Below are 23,057 nucleotides of genomic sequence, written 5' to 3'. Positions count from 1 at the left end.
TAGTTTGAGCCTCCTCACAGCATGGTGGCTGCTTTCAAGAGCGAGTATCCTAAGAGGGAGAGGGGGCCAGGGGGAAGGGTATCCCTTTTGTGATCTGATTTTGAAGTCATGCAACATTACTTTTGCTGCCATTTTATTTGTTGATACAGCCAGGAATCCTGTCGAGGTTCAAGCCAAAGGGAAAGAAAGGAAACTGACTTTTGTTGGGGAATGGCCACAGTCTAGAGGTTCACGGCTGTGATCATTGTGGAAAATACAATTTGCTGTACATAGGCCGAAAGGATGGCTGCCAGGGGCTGGGCCTCTTCAGATTGTGCCTCTGTCACTCAGGGTAGTTGTAAAGCAGCTGAGACAGTTGTAACAGCTTCTTTGTGGTGAATGAGGGCATCAGGAGTTCTTCCTGTCTTCTTGAAGTTCTAATAGATATCTCATCTTTAAGATAAACACACTTCTCTAACCTTTGGACTAGTCTCACATCATCAAATTGAGGGCAGGTTTTGATTAAGCCAGACTAAAAAAAAAAAAAAAAAACTGCACATGCATTGGACACAAGTGAAAAACCTTCATATGAAAAGAGGAAATAATCCTTTGCAAATATTAATATTGTAAGTAAATGAAAACCAGATATTCTGGTAAGTTTTACTATACAGATAAGCAAAAGTGAGTTAAAAGCCTTAAGTTTAAAAATACATATTTAAGATAACACTGAAATTTAATATTTTAAAATAAATCACCCTTATTAATTTAACTTCCCTCAGTCTTCTTTCTGCCTCTAATCTAGGCTGGATGGTAAAATGTCTTTAATTTATGGCTGAGTCACAGGTTGTTTGTATATCACAACTGTCTCCCTTATCCAGGTTACGTAAGAATGACTATGATTCTTAAGATATATCAGAACTTTAAGTTGACATCTTGGACCTTGGTGGATTAACACCTGTGAAAACACCTTCCACAACCCCAGGTAGACAGTAGATGCTCAATAAATGCAGCAGCACCCTTGTTTTCTAGGGACTTATAACTAGAATGGGCATTGACCAAGGTGAGCCCTCTGCATGCCAATATACCCTTTACCCAGTTCATTGTTGTTCCATGTGGCAGGAACACAGCAAGAGACCAGATATGGTGATAGCCAATTTGATTTTTACATGTCAGTTCAATTTTTTTTTTCAAGTTACTGAAAATGAAGTTGTCTTTTAGCTCAGAGGTTGGCAAATAGCAGCCCATGGATGTAATCAGGGGGTGCTTGTTTTTGTAAATAAAATTTTTTTGGAATGCAGCCATGCACTTTGATTTACCTGTTGTCTATGTCTGCCTTTTTTTTTTCCTTTGAGCAGAGTTGAGTAGTTGCATATTTGCAACAGAAAATAAGTGGTCCACAGAACATAAAGTATTTACTGTCAGGCTCCTTACAGAAAGTTTGCCAACCCACATTACAGTTTTTCAGATGGAATTCTATTCGGGAAAATGAAACCTATCTCATAAAATGTCAGTGTCACAAAGAATATCTGTAACATGCACCTCGAGAGTCCCCTGAGAATTAAACGATAAATTAAATACGTATAGAGAAAGGAAGTGGGCATGGTCCTCTTAAAAATACAGATAACTGCCATTTATATAGGTTTTGACTAACCCTAATCACTGCCTTAGCATATCTGAGGAAGTAATCCCTCAGCCGGAAGGGGAAAGGTAGTTATAATTAGAGCACAGGCTGGGGTGTGTCATGAAGGCCAACATGGGCAGTATCTATCATATGATTAGGAATGCATTTGGTGCAAGAAACAAACACCTGACTACAAGGTTAGACAACCCATTATTTTGCTCATCTAAGAAGAAATTGGAGTTAGGCCATTGCTGGCATTATATCAGCTGCTCACACTGATAAAGTTGATGTCCCTACAATTCCATTGGCCTTTCTTTTGGGTTGATACTGCATAGAATCCATCATGGCTTCATTCAAGGTAGGAAGAAAAGCATGAAGCAGAAGGGGGAATGTCTTTCTTCCTTTAGTTCAGTCGCTCAGTTGTGTCTGACTCTTTGCAACCCCATGGACTGCAGCATGCCAGGCCTCCCTATCCATCACCAACTCCCGGAATTTACTTACACTCATGTCCATAGAGTTGATGCCATCCAACCGTCTCATTCTCTGTCGTCCCCTTCTCTTCCTGCCTTCAATCTTTCCCAGCATCAGGGTCTTTTCAAATGAGTCAGTTCTTCACATCAGGTGTTCATGTTCAAAGTATTGGAGCTTCAGCTTCAGCATCAGTCCTTCCAATGAATATTCAGGACTGATTTCCTTTAGGATGGACTGGTTGGATCTCCTTGCAGTCCAAGGGACTCTCAAGAGTCTTCATCACCACCACCACAGCTCAAAAGCATCAATTCTTCAGCACTCAGCTTTCTTTATAGTCCAACTTTCACATCCATTCATGACTACTGGAAAAACCATAGCTTTGACTGAACAGACCTTTGTTGGCAAAGTAATGTCTCTGCTTTTTAGTATGCTGTCTAGGTTGGTCATAACTTTTCTTCCAAGGAGCAAGCATCTTTTAATTTCATGGCTGCAATCACCATCTGCAGTGATTTTGGAGCCCCAAAAAGTAAAGTCAGCCACTGTTTCCATCACTTCCCCATCTATTTGCCATGAAGTGATGGGACCAGATGCCATGATCTTAGTTTTCTGAATGTTGAGCTTAAAGCCAACTTTTTCACTCTCCTCTTTCACTTTCATCTAAAGGCTCTTTAGTTCTTCTTCACTTTCTGCCATAAGGGTGGTGTCATCTGCATATCTGAGGTTATTGATATTTCTCCTGGCAGTCGTGATTCCAGCTTGTGCTTCATCCAGCCCAGTGTTTCTCATGATGTACTTTGCATATAAGTTAAATAAGCAGGGTGACAGTATACAGCCTTGATGTACTCCTTTCCCGATTATTAGTAAGTAAAAGCTTCCCCAGAAACCTCCCTAATAAACCTCATTTAGGTCTCATTGACCAGGATTGGTCATGTGATCACTTTGGTTCAAGAAATGGTAGAGAAGCTGGGCATAGGACAGTTACAACCAGTGGCTTTGAACAGCATTCCTTCAACTTCTCTGGTGATGATGTGACCAGAGGTGGGAGCCAGGGAGTTTGTTAAAAAATCTACAGAAAACCAGCCTTCATTCTCGGAAATTGTGATTTGCTAGGTATGGGATGGTAGCCTCAGATAGGTCTTTTGATCTTTTTTCTCTTTTGTTTTTTTAAACAAGTGCTCCTGGTAATTTTTATGTTTAGCAAAGTTTGGGAACACTGGACTAGATAAGTCACAGCCTGCCTAGGGCTGGGCCCATTGCCACCCACAACAAAATTATGTTTTCTTAAAATATAGGAGGAGGACACTGTCTGCCATACCATATGTTGAGACCAATAAAAATATCCATTCTTGATAGGAGAGGACACGAAGTCCATCCAAACCTGATCCCATTCAACATTCAAACTCTGTATAGCTTTCTTTTCTCTCTTATCCTATGCTCACTTAGCAAATGCTGATGAATTTGGCCTTGGCAGAGCTTGGATGGGAGGTAGAGCCAGCCACATGGTCCACTGGAGAGGTTTTTGTTAATTGCAGTGCAGTTCATACAACAGTAAGTTCACCATTTTAAATGTACAATTTAGTGGATTTTAGGATATTCACTATGTTGTGTCATCATCATCACTATCTAATTTTAGAATATTTTTGATACATCGAAAAGAAATCCCATACTTAGTAGCAGTCACTCCTCATTTCCCCTCTCCAGACCCTGGCAATCACTAATCTACTTTCTGTCTCTATGAATTTGTCTATTGTGCATACTTCATATAAATGGTATCATATATGTTTGGAGAGTTTCTTCCCCCGTAGTCAGTGAATAATGGACACTGTCTATGACCCTCAGCCTTTGAGTGAGACTAGTCAGCTCTCAGGGGACTTGATTAAGTCTCTGGACCTTGGAGGATAGGTTGGTCTGAGGCCCAGGTGAGTACACCAAGGTTTCTGTGTTCTGTGAAGGCCTCTGCAGCATGCCACTTGGCCTGCCTGGATCTCCAAGTGCCCTTCTCTCTTCCAGTCAAGGCGGTAATGTTGGCAGTAATGATGACTGCTTCTCAGATCCTTGCTTTGTGCCAGGCGCTGTGATTGTTATGATTTTGTTTCACATTCACAGCACCCCTGTGAGGTAGATCTGATTACTTCCATCTTCTTAAGGATGAAAATTGTACTCCTAGTGTACCAGAGGAGGCAGGACGTAGGATTAGATTTATCTGAATTCACTCATTGAAGTCAATGAATATGTATTGAATATGTTCTGTGTTCCTGACCTTGTACTGGGCTCCAAGGATAAAGTGGTTAATAAGGTGGACGGGGCTGTATCCTTCTGGAACAGGATAAGCAAATAGGATACAAATAGTCATATATTCATTTTATTTCAGGTAAATCCTGCAAAGTAAAAGTCTGTTGGGGGAATCTAACCAAGTCTGGGAGATAAGGGAAAATTTCCCAGGGGAACTTAAGTATAAAGTAAAATCTGGTAGATGAATCAAGTGAAGTAAAAGAAGGAAAGGGTATCCCAGGATTTCAAACTTTATCCCAGAGGCACTAGGAGGTCACTGGTGAGTTTTAAACGTCACAGTGTCATGATCAGATTTTGTTTTAGAAGCTGATTACTCTGGAAAATGGATTGGAAGGGAGTGAGGGGAGAAACAAGGAGGCCCAGAAGTGGGCTGCTACCGTCGTCAAGTTGAGAACAATGATGTCTTAGGCTGTAATAGTAGAAATGGGTTATTGGAGCAATATTACTGGTGCAGAAGTTGAACAAGGTGATGATTGATTGAATGGGAAGGTGGGACAAAGGCAGACATCAGACATAGTTCCCAAGTTCCTGACATATACTGTTGATTTATACCCTGCCTCATTCCAAAAATGGACTTGGCAACAGGGCTTATTAGTGCTGTGATACTCTCTGTGCAATATACCCTTCTGTCTGCTCTTGTGGAAACTGGTAAATTAAATGGTAATATTATATAAACATATCATCTGGACTAAAACATGCAATTCAAGCAATTCATATGATTACTAAAGATTACTGAACTTATTTATGAATGTGTCTCATTGTAAACACAATTAAAAATCTCACTCTCACATGAAATACCTAACCTGTCTAACACCATTTATTTGAGAGAGGAACAAAGTTATCAGTGGCTGAATACATGTTTTAAGATGTACAAGTATATAAATTCTGTCCCAAGTGATAGACTCAGATGTATACACAGTTCTTATAAACACTCTACGTGCGGTGTTAGGTTGAAAAAAAAAAGTTGTCACATCAAGTGAAGAAGGAAACTAATTACTCTCCTATTAGCTGACATTTTCTCCTGTTCATCAGATGCCGAAGGGCCCCCCTCTGCTGCTCCTGGCCTTTCATACAGGACTGGTCAGAGGCTGCCCAGCTGGCTTCAACAGTGGGGTCAGTGGACCTGGGTTCACAATCCCAGTTCACCACTTTCTGGCTGTGTGATCTTGGACATCCGTCTGTTTCCTGTGAGCAGCAGCTTCTTCACCTGTAAAACGGGGATAATCAAGAGTTCCTCCATCTTGGGGTTTTCCCAGAGATGAAGTCACCATGTGCTTATAAACTGTGACTTAACACAGAGCCTGGCACAGGCCACACCCTTAACAGATGGCTGCCTGTGTCTCCCTCCCCAGCTGCTTGGACAGGTCCCCCAAGGGGCAGCCAGGCCTGGTTCTCATGTGATTGCTGGATGCTTGGGCCTCTGGCTGTGAGAACCCCGGCCTGGCCTGCTGCACCTTGTGGGGGTAGAGTGCTGTGCAGAGGAGGAAGCCAGGGCTACATCCGGGAACCACACAGTCCTCACCTTGGTTCCCTCTCTGCTCCCCTCTGTCTAGTGACACCCTCTATCTCCCTCCTTCCTCCACTGATGGAAGCTTGGCACTGGCTTAGCCTTTGCTGGCTTTTCAGGAGTGTCTGAGAGTAACCATGTTGGGTGTGCATACAGCTTGGTGAAGTAGGTGCTTGTTTAATCCAAGAAACCTTTCTTGACACCTGGTGCTCCTTCAACCAGATGCCTCACTGTCAAGATGTTCACCACACAAATTTGTGGATCATTACAAGAGCCATAAAGCCCTTCTGGACTCAGGCAAGCCTCCCTCTTACCCTCCTGCTTATTTGAGTAGCCAGCAGGCTTCTCCCCAGCGACGGCAGGTGGAGAGTGTCCTTCAGCTGGTCACATGAGGACACCAGCCATGCCACCCTATCCCTGAAGTGGAGCATCTTTATGTCCAGGGCATGGTACCTCATCTTCCACTGACTTTCAGACAACAGGGAGTGCCTCCAGGGTGGGTAGTGCCAGGGAATCAGTCATGGTACTCACATCCTGCCAGGTTGGTTAAATAGTTGTATGGTTGCTGAAAGTGGTTGATTTTGGCTTACTGCTGTGGCATGTTTAACACTGAATGTAGTCTCCAGGATACCTCACTGGAAGTCACGCCATGACTTGTTGTAGCATGAGATCTGGTCTCCAGGATACCTCACCGGAAGTCATACCAGAGGATCCATTGAGGACCAGAGAAGTCATAGTAGGTGGATAAACCGTGTCAGGTTAGCAGGTCTGTGTGCTCAGGGTCACCTTACAGACCATGCCGTGTCAGCACTAGTGACCCTGTGACACCTGCAGGGAGCCAGGCTTCCTGGGCTCTTTAGACTCTGTTTGATGAGTAGGTTTGGAGGTTGAGCTTTTCTGACCTCATGTGGGCAGGCCATGTGCAGAGTCACGTGGACAGGGGAGAATCAGGCAGAGCTGTACCACTGTTGCTTTAAGAATCGTGTTCCAGCTGTGCCTGTGGGTTCACAGCAGACATGGGGGCCCCGGGCAGCTTATCCTCTGTCTAACTGCGGCACCCTGCCACACCCCTCTCCTCCCCAGGACCAGGGGTCCTCCACCAGGGGAGGAAGGCAGGCAGAGGCTGAGAACCACTGCCCTTGGGAAAGCATGAGTCACCCAAGGTTAGGCTTTTTGTGCATTTTGAAAAGACGGAAGGGGACTGGTGAGGGAGGATTTGTTCTAACTTGAGCCCTGCAGAGACCGGTGACAACCAATGCCCTGTTGGGAGTGGGAAAACTAAAACCAGTGTGAGTGGGAACAAGGGCTAGGGAGGGCGTGCCTGCCAAACCAGGTCTGTGATCAAAAGCAGTGTCAGGGCAGGCCAGGGTCAGACACCAGACACAGGTCAGCACAGGTGAAAACATCACTTGTGAGATGACATGAGCCCAAGAGTCCAGCCTGGAAAGACCTTGGAGAGTGATGTCAGATTGCTGTTGGCCTGAACACAAGGCCTGGGAATAAGGCTGGCCTCCCTCTGAAGACAGCCTCTGAGAAGAGGTGTTTTGAGGGCCCAGGCTCCCCTGGTCCCTGAATCTGACAGGTCCTGCAGTCATGTAGCTGTAACTCTTAGAATAGGTCTCTAGATCCCCAAAATAGAGTCTCTAAATGAGGGACCATTTAGTAACCTCTAATACATTCTTTACTCCTTGGAAGGAAAGTTATGACCAACCTAGATAGCACATTGAAAAGCAGAGACATTACTTTGCCAACAAAGGTCCGTCTAGTCAAGGCTATGGTTTTTCCAGTGGTCATGTATGGATGTGAGAATTGGACTGTGAAGAAAGCCGAGTGCTGAAGAATTGATGCTTTTGAACTGTGGTGTTGGAGAAGATTCTTGAGAGCCCCTTGGACTGCAAGGAGATCCAGCCAGTCCATTCTGAAGGAGATCAGCCCTGGGATTTCTTTGGAAGGAATGATGCTAAAGCTGAAACTCCAGTACTTTGGCCACCTCATGAGAAGAGTTGACTCATTGGAAAAGACTCTGATGCTGGGAGGGATTGGGGGCAGGAGGAGAAGGGGACAACAGAGGATGAGATGGCTGGATAGCATCACTGACTTGATGGACGTGAATCTGAGTGAACTCTGGGAGTTGGTGATGGACAGGGAGGCCTGGCGTGCTGCGATTCATGGGGTCACAGAGTCGGACACAACTGAGCAACTGAACTAAACTGAATACATTCTTTCCTAAAGCATAAATTGCAAAGTGGCAGCTCACAAACCTAATCTGGATGGTGTTTGCTAGTCCTCCGCAGACATCTTAAAAGAAAATTCATAAGTGCTGACAGTTAGAATCACAAACTTTTAACCTAAGTATCTGGATTTCTGACTTCTTTCGTGAAATCAAAATGTCTGGGTGTCCATGTGGTTGCAGTCAGCTGCAGATACAAGATACTATCCCATTAAGGTTGGCCTTTGGTTTGCCACTTCTCTCTTTTGGATTTCATGTCTCACCCACTTTACTCATAGTGGCCACTATAGTCTGGACACTATAGAGACTTGAACTTGTTACTCACACCACAAATTAATTCTAAGTTCACAGTGTTCATAAGGATCAATTTTCTCCTTTAATGATGTGTTATAGTACAGGGCTTCTCATTACTATCTTCAGTGTACAGTCAGTATTATCTGTTTTTCTTGTTCTAATTCCTTATGAACTGATAGGAGGTCCTATAATTCATGACTGATACACAGCTCACATTTGACTAATGTCTTTATAAGAGAGTCAGGAAGAGATTTGATTACAGAATGAGATGATAATGTGAGGACTGGAGAAAGATGCTATATGCTTGCTTTGAAGATGGAGGATGGGGCCACTTGCATTCCTAGCAGGCAAGGAATGCAAGCTAGAAAGTCAAGGAAATGGATTCTTCTCTAGGGCCTCTGGAGGGACCATGGCCTTATCAGCACCTTGATTTTAACCCAGAGAAACTAATTTGAGACTCCTGGCCCCGAAAGCTGTAAGAGAATAAAGGTGTGTTGTTTTAGGCCACCAAGTTTGTGATAATTTGTTATCACAGGAGCCATAGGAAACTAATAACAGGTGCAGAGTAAATCTCAGTGAACTCCGGGAGTTGGTGATGGACAGGGAGGCCTGGCGTGCTGCGCTTCATGGGGTCGCAAAGAGTCGAACACGACTGAGCGACTGATCTGATCTGATCTGATTAGGAGCAGACCAATACTCCAAGAAGACTCATTTTCACAGAGAGCAAATAAATTCTAGATTTGCTACAATGTAATATTTGACTCTAAGGAACCCACAATCTCTTTTTGACAAACTTACAAGTAAACCCATAAACTGAGCCAGATTTGGCAAAGTTTAACACAGATTTGTGTTACTTTTCAGATTCTTCTACAAACTTAATGCTTTCTATATTCATTCAGTTTTTTTTCCTTCACCATTCTTCCTCTTTCCCATTCTGGAACAAGTCATTTTACTTCAGCCCAAAAACACTTTTTCTGCCCTTAATTTTTAAAATGTCTCATTATCTTCAGACTCATACTGGAGACTCATTCTTGTAGAGTCTCATTTACATAAATTATAACTTTTAAGCAGTCACAGGTATTTCATGGAGAAAACCAGGGGGTGGATCATTGTAAATTTCTGCCATTTTAGCAGAGGTTTTGAATACATTCAAGCCAGCTTTATTCAGCCATGCAATTCCTTTCTATAGTTTCACATTCTGGCAGAAATGAACATACTCATTTACAAATCCAAAGATACAGCCTCTGTAGTGTAGCAAAAGTATATCAACTCAAATCATGCTTAGCAACCAATGTTTTAGTATTCTTTCTTAGACATTTTCTAGGCATCCATTGAATTTCTATTAATTATCTCATAATATCACTTCAGAGCCTTCAGTTGTCTAAAGATTTTAGAAATGTTCTTCAACAGAACATACTCCAAAATCTCATTACTGTGGAAAATACAGGTTTATCAGAACAGTGACTCACTCTATTTGCTTAAATATAAATTGATTTTTTTTCCTATAATCTTAGACCTTCAGTATGAGTAATTCTATTTCTTTTGATCATAAACCTTTACATATTTAGGAAAAATATACCCAAAAGGCTTAAAAATGTATGCTTGTATTATAATTAACACTGATGAATCAGAGAAGACCTAGTTGTCATTAAACCCAAAATATTATACTTGTCATCATAGTCAAAGATTAACGTGAATTATGTCAATTTGAACTTTTAAAATATTTTAAAATCTAGCACTTTTATTTTATTTTTATTATTTTTTAATCTAGCGCTTTTAAAGTATTAGAGTTCATTTTTATATTTTAGGAAATTTTAGTTATATTCAGTCTATATAAGCAATTATTTATTTAGATATGCCAATCAGAATAGAGGTCCTGTATTTTTTTTCAAATTTTAAACCTTTTTTTTTGTATTGGTATATAGCCGATTAACAATGTTATGGTAGTTTTAGGTGAACAGTGAAGGGACTCAGCCATACATATACATTTATCCATTTTCCCCCAAACCTCCCTCCCATCCAGGCTGGCACCAAACATTGAGTAGAGTTCCATGTGCTATACCATAGGTCCTTGTTGGTTATCCATGTTGAATATGGCAGTGCGTACATGACCTTCCCAAACTCCATATCACTTACCCCCCACCACTGGCAACCATAAGTTCATTTTCTAAGTCTGTGAGTCTTTCTGTTTTATAAGTAAATTCATTTGTATCATTTCTTTTTAGATTCCACATAAAAGGGAAGTCATACGATATTTCTCCTTCTCTGTCTGACTTACAGTATGACACTGTAGGTCTGTCCATATTGCTGCAAATGGCATTATTTCATTCTTTTTAATGGCTTAGTAATATTCAATTGTATATATATGCCACATCTTCTTTATCCATTCCTCTGTCAATGGACATTTAGGTTGCTTCCTTGTCTTGGCTGTTGTAAACAGTGCTGCGATGAACATTGACATGTATCCAAAGGTAGGAACACATTACATCCTCACATAATCAGAGATGAAGGAATTTCTGAATTATAGGCACAGGTACATATAGCCACAGAGACATAGCTTCAGTTCTACAACTTCAGTCATGGGTTAAGTGTAAACACAAGCAGAAAATCTCCCTAGTCCAGGTTTTTCAAATAGCTGTTTTCTTCCCAAAGGGCATGAAATTTTGAATTGATTTGAGATAAAAAATGGACTAACAAATAAAAAGGCTGACAAACTGGATTCTCTTTTGTGGGCAGGGACCTGAATCATATAGACTTGAATATCTATAGACCATGAACCCATTTAGAGAGAGCTCTGGATGATCAGACCCTAGTACCAAATCCCCATCCATTTCTGCCAATGATAGGGAATAACTTAACAGCCAAAAATAAACCAAAATAAAACATTAGTAGAGAGGCAATTTTAAATTAGAAGAACACAGAGTCCACATAGTTTTGTTGGTGTTCTGGCTTCACCCAGGAGAGAGAAGAAAAGACACACCTGGGCTTTCATCGCACACCAGGCGCACTTCTCCATGAACAGTGTTTACCTGGCTCTGACAGGTGAATCTGTTGGGCATCTCACCGTGAGCTCCAAAGCAGTTAAAAGATATTTTTCAAAAAGGATGAAATCTTGTCACTCATATAGATATGGACACATTAAAAGATTTTATTATTCATGAGGGAATTTGCAGATGTTAAAACGAATTCAAAAGAAAACAAAGGAATGTTGAGCAGGAATATTGAAAGAAGTGTGTAATTGGAAGCAAGACTGGTTTTATTGCATTGTGTGTGTGTGTGTCGGGGGGGGGGGGGGAGCGACAGTTGAACCTCTGCTGGACAACGCATTTTGTCATGTATCTGTGACCTGATAGCCTGGATCTTGGAGCCAGCAAGCGACAGGCCCACGACCACCGCAGGAGGTGCATTGCCCCCAACATGTGGAAAGGGCAGTGCCCAATCCTGAGCTCCACCTCTTCTTTACGAATGTGACCATCTCTCTAATGTCCCAATTCAGGAAGAACTGCTTCCAGAGCCTGGCAGGGGCCTTCAGAGTCTCATCCACTGGCTAACCCACTCACAGTTGAGGGAGCCCATGCTGCTGCTATCAGCAAATGTAACTAAAGTGTTTGGATCCATGGGTGTGCTCCAGACTCCTCTCAGTTTCTGTCATTGTGAGTTGAAAGTGTCTGTGGGATATCTGAAAGGATAGAGCTCATGGAGTTGATGGGTTTAGTCAGGAGAAATGAATGGACTCATAGCCTGGAGAGCTGGATGTAGGGCCTGTAACAGGCTCTTCTGTACTCTGAGCCACTTGTCCTTGGCCCTTTTGATTTTAGCATAGCTGTGGTGAAAAGTTCCGTGGACATTGCTAACATCCCCTGACCAGCCCCTGTGTCCCAGCACACCATGAGAGGTATTTTTCTTCTTTTCTGTCTTAATATTTTCTCCTATGCCAGGGAACACAGCTCAGTTAGTGTTGGAAAGTGTGGGCAAGGTAACGCTTTTTGGGCCACCTGCAAACTAAGGAAGATGGTAGTGAATGAATAAAGCTTCGGCCTCTGTCCTTAAGATGAATAATTCGGGATCCAATATGTATGGTGGATCCCCAGTGGGAATGATGTCCATGGGACACAGTGGTAACCAGCTTGACAGTGTTATGTAGTCTTGATGAGCCTTGCTTCCTTTCCTCCTTCACTCTGTTTCCTAGGCTCCCCTCCCAGTGAACTGCCTGCATCCAGATGCTTGTCTCAGGCTCTGCCATTAGTGCTGTCATCTGAATGGAGGTGGTCTTTTCAGTCAAAGCGGGCCAGGCATGTGCAGCTGTGGAAAAGGCAGTTAAGTTCTTCAAGGGCACACGTTCTGATGGAGGCTGTGAAAGAATAGAGGGGTAGGAATAGAGAGGTTTGTATAAGAAATAGGCTGAAATTGTGCCCCAGGGCTTCTTAGCTGGATGAGGGAAAATAGAGGATTCATTTGATTTCAGAGCTTCTTGTAGGTTTCTAATGGAGGGCCACTTGAGAGAATAGCCTGGGGCAAGGAGAGACTATGGAGTAATATGCGTGGAAAGGGGACAAAAGGTCTTCATTGTATCAGCTAGCTATTGTGAATAACAAACTACCCAAGACTTAGTGGTTTAAACAGTTAACATTTATTGTTGCTCAGTAGTCTACAGGTCCACTGGGCAGTTCTGGTCTGGGCTTGGCTAGGCTGATGTTGAGTAAGCTTGCCCATGAATTCACATGCAGTCTGGGGGTCAGTGGGAATAATCGGTCTAGGATGGCAGCACTTGGAATGGCTCTCTTCCATGTGTTTACTTCCTGAGCAGGCTGGCCTGGTGGTGGCAGGGCTCTGAGAGTCAAAGAGTGCGCAGCCTCTTGTGGTCTAGGCTCAGAATTGGGACATTGTCACTTCTTCCAGATTCTGTTTCCACTTAGCACAATCGAGAGGAGATCAGGAGAGAAAATGAAATCCCTTTCATGATAATACGCCACTAAGTTGACACTACTCAGTAGAGCATTTTCACTTGTATTATATGGAAATTAGCCTCCTTTAATTTTTAGCCTGTTGGTTAGACCTGATTTTTCCCTGCTGAAGCAACGCTAACACAACTACTTCCCTTACGACATGGCAGGTCTTCACATTTTCACAAGTGTCCTGTCTTCCTTTTCTTTTCCGTTCTCCAAACCCTCCAGTGTTTTCTCTAATGGCATGCTTGGTAGCCATCAAGGTCTCTACCTGAAATACAGTCTGGTTCATCTGACTTGTCACTCTTAACACATGGCATTCATAACTGCATGTGACATTGTAGGCATATATGATGAGCTTATAGCAGTGAAACTGTGTTTTATTTTATTTTTGCTTTAATCTGAACTCTGCGATTTTATTGATGTGCCCAAATGTAGCTTTTGGGAGAGCTCAATCACACAATTGGTTTATACTGATAGATGATCTGATAAATCTGGCCTAGTTCTTTTTCCATACTGAGAGCAGCTAAATCAAGATTTACCCATCTTGTACTTGCTCAATATAATTTTACATATATAAAGTTAGGGTTTGATATATTTTTTTTCTTGTTCTATTTCCTTTTCTTGGATTCAAGCCCAGGATATCAGTCTGTTCAGATAATTGTGAATCATGCTTCTCTTGTCTTCCCAGTTTTGTCCTGGCTATAAGTTTATGTCTTCGTGCAGCAGTTGACAAGACAGTGAGGCTAGGACAGCCCCAAAGCTACAGCCCTGTGCACTCCTTGACAATTGCCCTTTGGCCTGGAAGGAAGTAGTAAAGCATATGAGTAGAGATTGCATATCTGATTGAAAATCCATCTGCATTGCACTCGTAGTAGCATATGCATTTTCTCTAACTTGTCCACAAGGACGTCATGAGTGGGCTTTTTCTGTTTTATGGGGCTTTTTCTGGAGGCCTTGCTGAAAACCATACATAATATCTATAATATACACCCACTTATTAGCTGCAGATATCTTTTCTTTGTGCATGTAGACAGGAATAAAGAATATTATAAGAAACACCCATGTACCTACTTGTCTGCTTTATTGAATATTCACATGACATGTTTGCGTCAGAATTTTTTTTTCTGTTTAAGAAATAAAACAATACTAGTACAATTGGGGCACCCCATGATGCTTCCTTGCCATAATTTCAGAGTTTATCATTCTCATGCATGATTTATAACTTAACTGCATTTACACTGTCTCTATGACTATTATGTATTAGTTTTGTAGGTCTTTAAACTTTATCATACTGTAGATATCATTATGTAACTTGCATTTTTTGCTCAACCTAGTATTTCAAGAAGTATACATGCTGACATGCTGATGAATGTAGTGCTAGTTCGTTCGTTCTTGTGGCTAAGTATTCTATTGCAGGGAACAATTTTCTAAGAGGTAGATAATAAATGTTTTTGATTAACAGTAAAGAATCCACCTGCCAATGTAGGAGATGCAGGTTCGATCCAGGGGTCAGGAAGATCCCCTGGAAAAGGAAATGGCAACCCACTCCAGTATTCTTACCTGAGAAATCCCTTGGACAGAGGAGCCTGGTGGGCTATAGTCCATGGGGTCTCAAGAGTCAGACATGACTGAGCGACTAAACAATAAATGGTCAGTGTCACATAGTCTTCTTGGTTTTTGTCTATTTTTATAACCCTTTAACAGTGTTCAAAGCACTGTTAACTCTCATACTGGACAAAAATAGGGTTTAGATTGCCAACCTCTGTTCTCCTGTCCTGTCTGACTCACACTGTTTCTCCATCCTCCTTTTGATCTACATGGCTTCCTACGTCGTACGTTCCCTTTTTATAAAACAGAATGACTGCTTGCCTACCTCCTCAAGAGAGTAGGAAGATAAGGCAGATGATAGGTATGAAAGTGCTTGGAAATGTTGCTTTTTCCCACTCTGCACAGCATGTAGTATCTTAATTCCCCAACCAGGGATCAAACCTATGCCCCCTGCAGTAGAGGTACAGAGTCCTAACCACTGGACCATCAGGGAAGTCCCTGAAATGTTTTGGGATTTTTTTTTAATGCTTTTTTATGCCTTCTCTCTCTTTTCACTTCCTTTTTCTTTTTTTCCTCTCTCCTTCCTTTTTTGCTTCTTCATATTCCATGAAGAAATATGGGAGCTCATTGAGAAATGTAGATGACTGAGACACATAGGTAGACACTGTTGGGCAGTAGGGGGTTGGGAAGACCTGAACCCAAAGTGTATATGTAGTGTTATGTTCTTGCTGGTGGTTTCTCTGCAGCTCTGGGACATCAGTGGCTGGGAAATTCAGGAGGCACGCTCATTCTAGGCAGCCTATTAGCAGAACACAGCTGTTACTTTGTTTAAATGTGCTTGGTCTAAGGTCTGGGCTGATGGCCTGTTCTGCCACCGAATAGCTGTGTGACCAGTCTCACCTCACAGGTCTTTTGGCTCTTCATCTGTCAACTGCATCTGTCAACACAGGTTTCACAAGATTGTTGTGAAGATTAAACAAGATAAGCTTAAAATGTTAGTATGTGGTGCAGGCCCTTGGTGAAATGCTTATTAGAGGTTAATTTGCTATATTTTTACCTATGGAGGTTAATTACTATACTTTATTGTTTACTTATAGAGGGTCCTCCTTTAGGATCACTGCACTAGACAGCAAGTCCACAAAGGGTATGTGCCTACTTTTCTCTTTTTTTGTATAGCACTGGTAGCTTTAATGGATTTTAATAAAATTTATAACTTTTCAAAAAGTGAGTAAGGTGAGCTTGGATTAGGTATTTCAGCACCTTCTCTGGTCTTGATGCAAAACAATGATGAATTAATTTTTATTTGTGGAAAAGATTTATTAGTAATTTAATTTCTTTAATGGGCAGATAGCTATTCAGATTTTTAACTTCATCATGTGTCACTTTTGGTATGTTGTATTTTTCTACCAATTTGTCCATTGCACCTACGTTGCTGAATTTATTGGCAACTGTTGTTAGTAATATTCTCTTACATGATTTAATGTTTGTAGGACTGTAATGCTATTTCCTCATTTCTGATATTCATAATTCATTTTGTATCTTTTGTTTCTTAATCAGTCCATCTAGGAGTTTATCAATTTTGTTGATCTTTTCAAATAACCAACTTTTGTATGTCTACTTTAAAAACTATCTCAAAATGGGAACTTTAATTTGAGAAAAATAATAGTGTCCTTCATCTGTTACTACAAACACCTTTTTTAAATGCCTTGCTGCTGCTAAGTCGCTTCAGTCGTGTCTGACTCTGTACAACCCCATAGACGGCAGCCCACCAGGCTCCCCCGTCCCTGGGATTCTCCAGGCAAGAACCCTGGAGTGGGTTGCCATTTCCTTCTCCAATACATGAAAGTGAAAAGTGAAAGTGAAGTCACTCAGTCGTGTCTGACTCTTAGCAACTTCATGGACTGCAGCCTACCAGGCTCCTCCATCCATGGGATTTTCCAGGCAAGAGTACTGGAGTGGGGTGCCATTGCCTTCTCCTTTAAATGCCTTAAACACATAGTTAATAGTACCTAGCCTGGTGACAGGTATGTGGATGTACTAAAGACTTCTTTAAAAAGTTGAATTGAATTCACATTTTTATTTCTCAGGTATGACATACTCAATCCTTCCACATCCTGTGCAGTTAGAGATCACCTTACTCTTAGACTGGCTGAAGGTTGGAGATTTAAACATGGGCAAGAGGAACCTGTAGAAAGGGTCAGACCAGCTCTCACAGCTATATGATTATATGCATAATAGTCATTGGTGTTGCTGGCCTTTCCTTATTAAGGCTGATTCTGCAGTTTTTCCACATGTAGGAGCCTGAGGAAGAAGATTGAGATAGCCAGTCTTTATATTTCCAGAGATAAGTAGTTTTTAATGCTTACTTCTAGTTGAAAGCTATTTCTGGTATTTCTGATTATGCCTCAAGAGACCAAAAAGTAATTTGGGCTCAGTGGATAGAATGAAATTGAATTTTCTCTAGGGAAGATAATATTAAACATAAATGCAAAGCAACTTGTAACAAGGTTATTACAATGGTATATGTCCACTATGTTCAGGAAAAAGTAAGACAGTAAAATTCACGACTGTAGACTTGGTGAGAATTAGCTACTTATGGACAAAGCAGTTGTTACCATTTGCTTCTGTAACATTTTCTGAGTTGTTCTTTCATATGTGGACCAGGATCCAAATGTCAAGGTTAATTAAAGGAAGTGTGTGTGTGTGTGTGTGTGTGTGTGTGTGTGTGTGGGTAAAGTGATGAATATCTACGAAGAATCTAGGAAACTTTGATTTCAAAGTTTTCTATTCATTTTTAAACCTTTTAGAAGCTCATTTGAATTGTTTTAGTCAATGCTTAGTAAAAAGAATGAAAATATGTTGAGCAGAGTTGGTTATCCAATTTCTTCTCTTTCAAAGTAAGAGTGCCTGGCAGAACAGATGTGTCAAATGTGCCATGAAACTCAGTTAAACAATCCAAAAGGAATGGAGATTTCTGGACATCTGACTTTCTGATAAACGTGGGCCACCCAGAAATATATTTTGCTTGTGTGTTTTTCAGCCTTATATTTGTTATTTTTATACCTTTCTTTGGAGAAGATCCTATACATTTTAGAAATGTTCTTCAAGGATTGAGGTGTACCGTTTGGAACATGTTTGTATTAATAGCATATGGTTTGATAAATGAAAAGGCTATGTAGCACTGACTCGGATACAGTGTTATTTTTTTTTAAAAATGATAATAAATCCTTGTTATCAATTAATTTATTCAACAAATAACTATTAAAGGCCCACTGTGTGCCAGGCACTATACTCCATCCCAGACAGCAGTGAATAAAACAAAATCTGTTTTTATTGAACTTATATTCTATTCTATCTAAATATTCTATATGAATATTTTTCTTTTGGGCAAATTGAAGTTTGTGGTTATTTTTAATTTCTGAAAATTTTACATGCATGTGTCCAAAATCATCAAACTGTACCCATTAAATATGTGCAGTTATTTATATATAAATTGTTCATCAGTAATGAGCAGTAAAACATTTACTCTAGTTTGTTTTCTTCTTACCCTAAGGTTGAGCTGTATTGTATTGACTTCTCCAGTATGAAAGTTTCTCAGACTTCTATTAATACTTCATGTTAGACGTCTGTGATTTGGATCCCACATTACTCTCAACTACCTATACCAGATGAATTTGACTATTGCAAATCCAGTAAGTGATATATATATATATATATATATATATATATATGGAGAGAGAGAGGTATTAACTGGAGAAGGAAATGGCAACCCACTCCAATAGAGAATTCCATGGACATAGGCGTCCATGGGGTTGCAAAGAGTTGGACACGACTGAGTGACTAACACATACATGGGTGTTAACTGTTTATTTATTTATATTTTTCTACACCAAAGAGCATTTTCAGCTATACTCAGTATAGTATATATAACTGCTATAGCCGTCTAAACAATGGTCTAAATGATTGTGTAATAGTGAATTTCAATGTGTAAGACAATATGAAGTGTGTAGGAGTTGAGGGTGAGTTCATATCCATTCCTCCAAAATTAAACTCACCCCAAATGAGCTGGAGGAAACGTGCTTCTATGTACCACCAAGACTTTTCATTCAGGCTTGGCTTTTGCCTGGATATGGATTCCAGTTTTCTTTTCTGGAGTGTGTGGCCACAAGCTGGTGGAAGTTACTTAATGCTACTTGATGGGGAAGTACACACTCCTCCCCACCCCTCATGTCAAGGCTGTATTTGAGTTCACTGGAGCCTGGCAATGTTGCTTATGTAGCCTCTCAGTTTTCCTTCTAGAGCCTACGTTTGAAGAATCTAGCATAGGACCTTCTGATTCCTCACTCATGTCTCTGTAAAGTATTGATAGGCCTGGTGGTATAGCTTAGGATCAGGCGTGTGGAACAGGTGCAGTCATACACAGGAGAACTGACGTTTTCTTTGCAAGGTCCAAGCCATTTGTTTATCCATTTTTTTTAACCTTGGCAAGGCAAAGGCTTTTTAAAAAATAATTGTATTTATTTATTTATTTTGGCTGTGCTGGGTCTTTGCTGCTGCACGGGCTTTTCTCTAGCTGTGGCAAGCAGGGGCTACTCTTCAGTGCGGTGTGCAGCCTTCTCATTATGGTGGCTTCTCTTGTTGTGGAGCACAGGCTTCAGTAGTTGCGGCCCATGGGCTCAGTAGTTGTGGCTCCCGGGCTTTAGAGCACAGGCTCAGTAGTTGTGGTGCACGGCCTTAGTTGCTCCTTGGCGTGTGGGATCTTCCCAGATCAGGGATGGAACCAGTGTCTCTTGTATTGACAGGCGGATTCTTTACCTTTAAGCTACCAGGGAAGCCCCTATATATCCATTAAAAAATTTTTTTAATTTCTTATATATTTCTAAAAGGTTTATAGCCATAAGCACATATAAAACAAGACCATTAAATAAGAGAATAGAATAAAGCATTTGAAAAGAGGGACGGAAAAATCAAAATATACTCGAAATGACTAGTGCAGGTAAGGATGTGTGTGCAAATGTTTGTGAGCATCTTTGGTTCAAGTGGTGTCAAATGTAGAAAATGCAAAAGCTTATTTCAGTTTTGGAGGGTCAAGTGGCTGTGCCTGATTGTTTACAAAGTTCACTAAACATGAGTAACTGTGTTTTAAGAAGCTTTGCTGTGCCTTGCCAGAGGTGAGAATCTGCAGCAGAATGCAGGGTTCTAAGTGGACCTGCTGACTGTTTTGTTGTTAGAAAACCTAATAGAGGGCCTTGCACATGGGTCAGGTACTACCTTCCTTTGTGTGGCTATGGAGAGCAAGGGTGTTCCTTTCTCTAGTTCAACACACTGATGGCTCTTCTCTCTGCCTGAGGCAGATTGATAAGAAAGTTGGTAGGCAGATAGAGGAGCCTGTCCCTCTTGCTTCTGATCATTGGTTGTGCCTTGGGAGGCGATTCCCAGAAAACCTGCAGTGAGGCTTACCAATGCCTAGGTGCCTAGATAGCATGATTTCAAGAAGCTTTTATATATAGAATACTCATACAACAGGAAATAGGCATAAAATTTGGGCTCAGTGGGGAAAAAAAGAAGAATTGGACAATTCTCCACAATACTGTAGGCAAGAAGGGATTCTCCAGACTTTTTGAGGCCCTGGACCTCAAGGTTAGCAGACTCCGGCTTCTTGCCACCCATTGATATAAAGGAGATAAAAGGTAAAGCTAAGACCACTGCTAGGCCTTGTTATATTTAATATTTATTTAGGTAGATTTTCCTGTTGGTTAAGACCAAGACTGTTTAGGTATGAATTCCAGCTCTGCGAGCTGAGTTTTTTCTGGAAAGTTGTTTAGCACCTTGAGTTCCTGTTTTCCCATGTGTGTAATGAGGATAATAACAGTGTCTACTTTATAGAATCATTGTTAAGATTAAGTGATTAGTACCTGTAAAGTGTTTACAATAGTCCCTGACATGAGTTGAGTACAGTAGTTTTTTTGAGCATAAGACAGATGAGCTGGAATGGATCTTATCATCCAGTTTGCTTAGTTAAGAAATTGAAATATATCTGGGAGAAAAATGGTAAAAGCATTCACATCATATGTGCTGTGAATGACATGCCATAATATTTGTTCTGACAATTCTGAATATTAAACAAGATACAGATATGTATTAAAAGGAAAATCCTCAAGTTCTGACTAAACAGCTGGTAAACTGGCAGATGTTCAAGAAGCATCTTGGTAACAGTAAGGTCTTAGTCACTAGAACTTTAAAATGTGTTTTATGGTATTAGGATGTTGTTCTGGTTACATCTGTAGAACAGGTTTTGCTATTGTGATTCAGGTAGGGGTTTATGTTTGTTTTCTACTTGGCATTTTGCCAGGGTAGGGAAGGAAACTATTCATGAAATAATTTCATTACAGTAATGAAAGAGTAGTCTTTTGCCTTTAAAAAAGTCTACTTAATAAACATTTATTGACTTGCCTAGTTGTGCTGTGTGCTAAGTTGCTCAGTCATGTCCAGCTCTTTGCGACCCTATGGACTGTAGCCTACCAGGCTCCTCTGTCCATGGGATTCTCCAGGCAAGAATCCTGGAGTGGGTTGCCATGCCCTCCTTGAGGGGATCTTCCTGACCCAGGGATTGAACCTGCATCTCTTACATCTCTTGCATTGGCAGGCCGGTTCTTTACCACTAGCACTACCTAGGAATAGTATTAATACACCTAAATATTTTTAAATAAAAAATGTTATTGGGGTATAAAATGTATATAGAAAATTATACTCATATGGGTGAAATCTGATGAGTTATCAAAAAGTAAACACACCTATGTGTTGTAGGAAGCGGGGCCCCCTCCAGGGCCCCAAGAGTGGGCTCTTGTCTAACACTCAGAAAAGAATTGTCCGAGGAGACACATGCTGACAAAGCAAGAGATTTTATTGGAAGAAGGCACCTAGGCAGACAGCAGCAGGGTAAGGGAACCCAGGAGAACTTCTCTTCCATGTGGCTTACAGTCTCGGGTTTTATGTTGATTGGATTAGTTTCTAGGTTGTCTTTGGCCAGTCATTCTGACTCAGTTTTTCCTCTTGGCACACGCATGGCTCAGCCAAGATGGATGCTAGTGAGAGGGATTCTGGGAGGTGGACGGACACGTAGTGTTTCCTTTTGACCTTTCCCGAACTCTTCCAATTGGTGGTGGCTTATTAGTTCCATGTTCCTTACCAGGACTACCTGTCGTAAAACAACTCATGCAAATGGTCACTAGAGAGCCTGGCCAGGGTGGGCGGTTTCAATCAGTGTGCTTCCCCTAACATATGTAGCCCTCTTGGCAGGTCAAGAAACAAAAGAGTATCTGCACTCCTAGAAGCATGCCTTTGTCTCTTTTCAGTCACTTTTCCCAGCCCTTCTTCCCAAGGGTGACCACTAAGCAAAAAGCTGACTTCTACCCAGAAATAAACCCAGGGGCCTATGGTCAATTAATCTACGACAGAGGAGGCATGAATGTACAATGGAGAAAAGGTAGCCTCTTCAATATGTGGTGCTGGGAAAACTGGATAACTACATATGAAAGAATGAAGTTAGAACATTCTCTAACACCATACACAAAAGTAAACTCAAAATGGATTAAAAACATCAATGTAAGAGTGGCTAGTATAAAACTCAGAGGAAGACATAGGCAGAACACTCTTTGACATAAAATGCAGCAATATCTTTTTGGACCCACCTCCTAGAGTAATAAAAATAAACAAATGGTACCTGATTAAACTGAAAAGCTTTTGCATAGCAAAGGAAACCATAAATAAAACAAAAAGACAACCCACTGAATGAGAGAAGATATTTGCAAGTGAAGCAGCCAAGAAGGGATTAATTTCTAAAATATGTAAACACCTCTTCCAGCTCTATATCAAAAAAGCAAACAACCCAATCAAAAAATGGGCAGAAGACCTAAATAAAAATTTCTCCAAAGAAGACATATAGATGGCCTACAGGCACATGAGAAGATGCTCAACAGCACTAATTATTAGAGAAATGCAAATCAAAACTATTGGAGGTTTCACCTCACACCAGTCAGAATGGTCATCATCAAAAAGTCTACAAACAATGAATTCTGGAGTAGGTGTGGAAAAAAGGGAATCCTCATGTTTGCTGGGACTGTAAATTGGTGCACCCACTGTGGAGAACAGTATGGTGGTTCCTTA

At 41.1% G+C, this 23,057-nt stretch overlaps 1 protein-coding gene and 1 non-coding gene across 3 annotated transcripts in view; one reads left to right on the top strand and one right to left on the bottom strand.

Moving 5' to 3' along the window:
- The window catches only part of XK (X-linked Kx blood group antigen, Kell and VPS13A binding protein), a 54,562-nt gene that overhangs the window by 14,620 nt on the left and 16,885 nt on the right, over positions 1–23,057 (top strand). The window lies entirely within an intron of this gene.
- Positions 15,312–15,384, bottom strand: TRNAR-UCU (transfer RNA arginine (anticodon UCU)). The gene has a single exon. It is a non-coding gene; the product is annotated as a tRNA-Arg (tRNA).

The sequence above is a fragment of the Bubalus kerabau genome, chromosome X, assembly GCF_029407905.1.
Source record: "Bubalus kerabau isolate K-KA32 ecotype Philippines breed swamp buffalo chromosome X, PCC_UOA_SB_1v2, whole genome shotgun sequence".
NCBI lineage: Eukaryota > Metazoa > Chordata > Mammalia > Artiodactyla > Bovidae > Bubalus > Bubalus kerabau.
The sequence above is the reverse complement of the archived record's forward strand: the minus strand, read 5'-3'. Positions and strand labels throughout refer to the sequence as shown.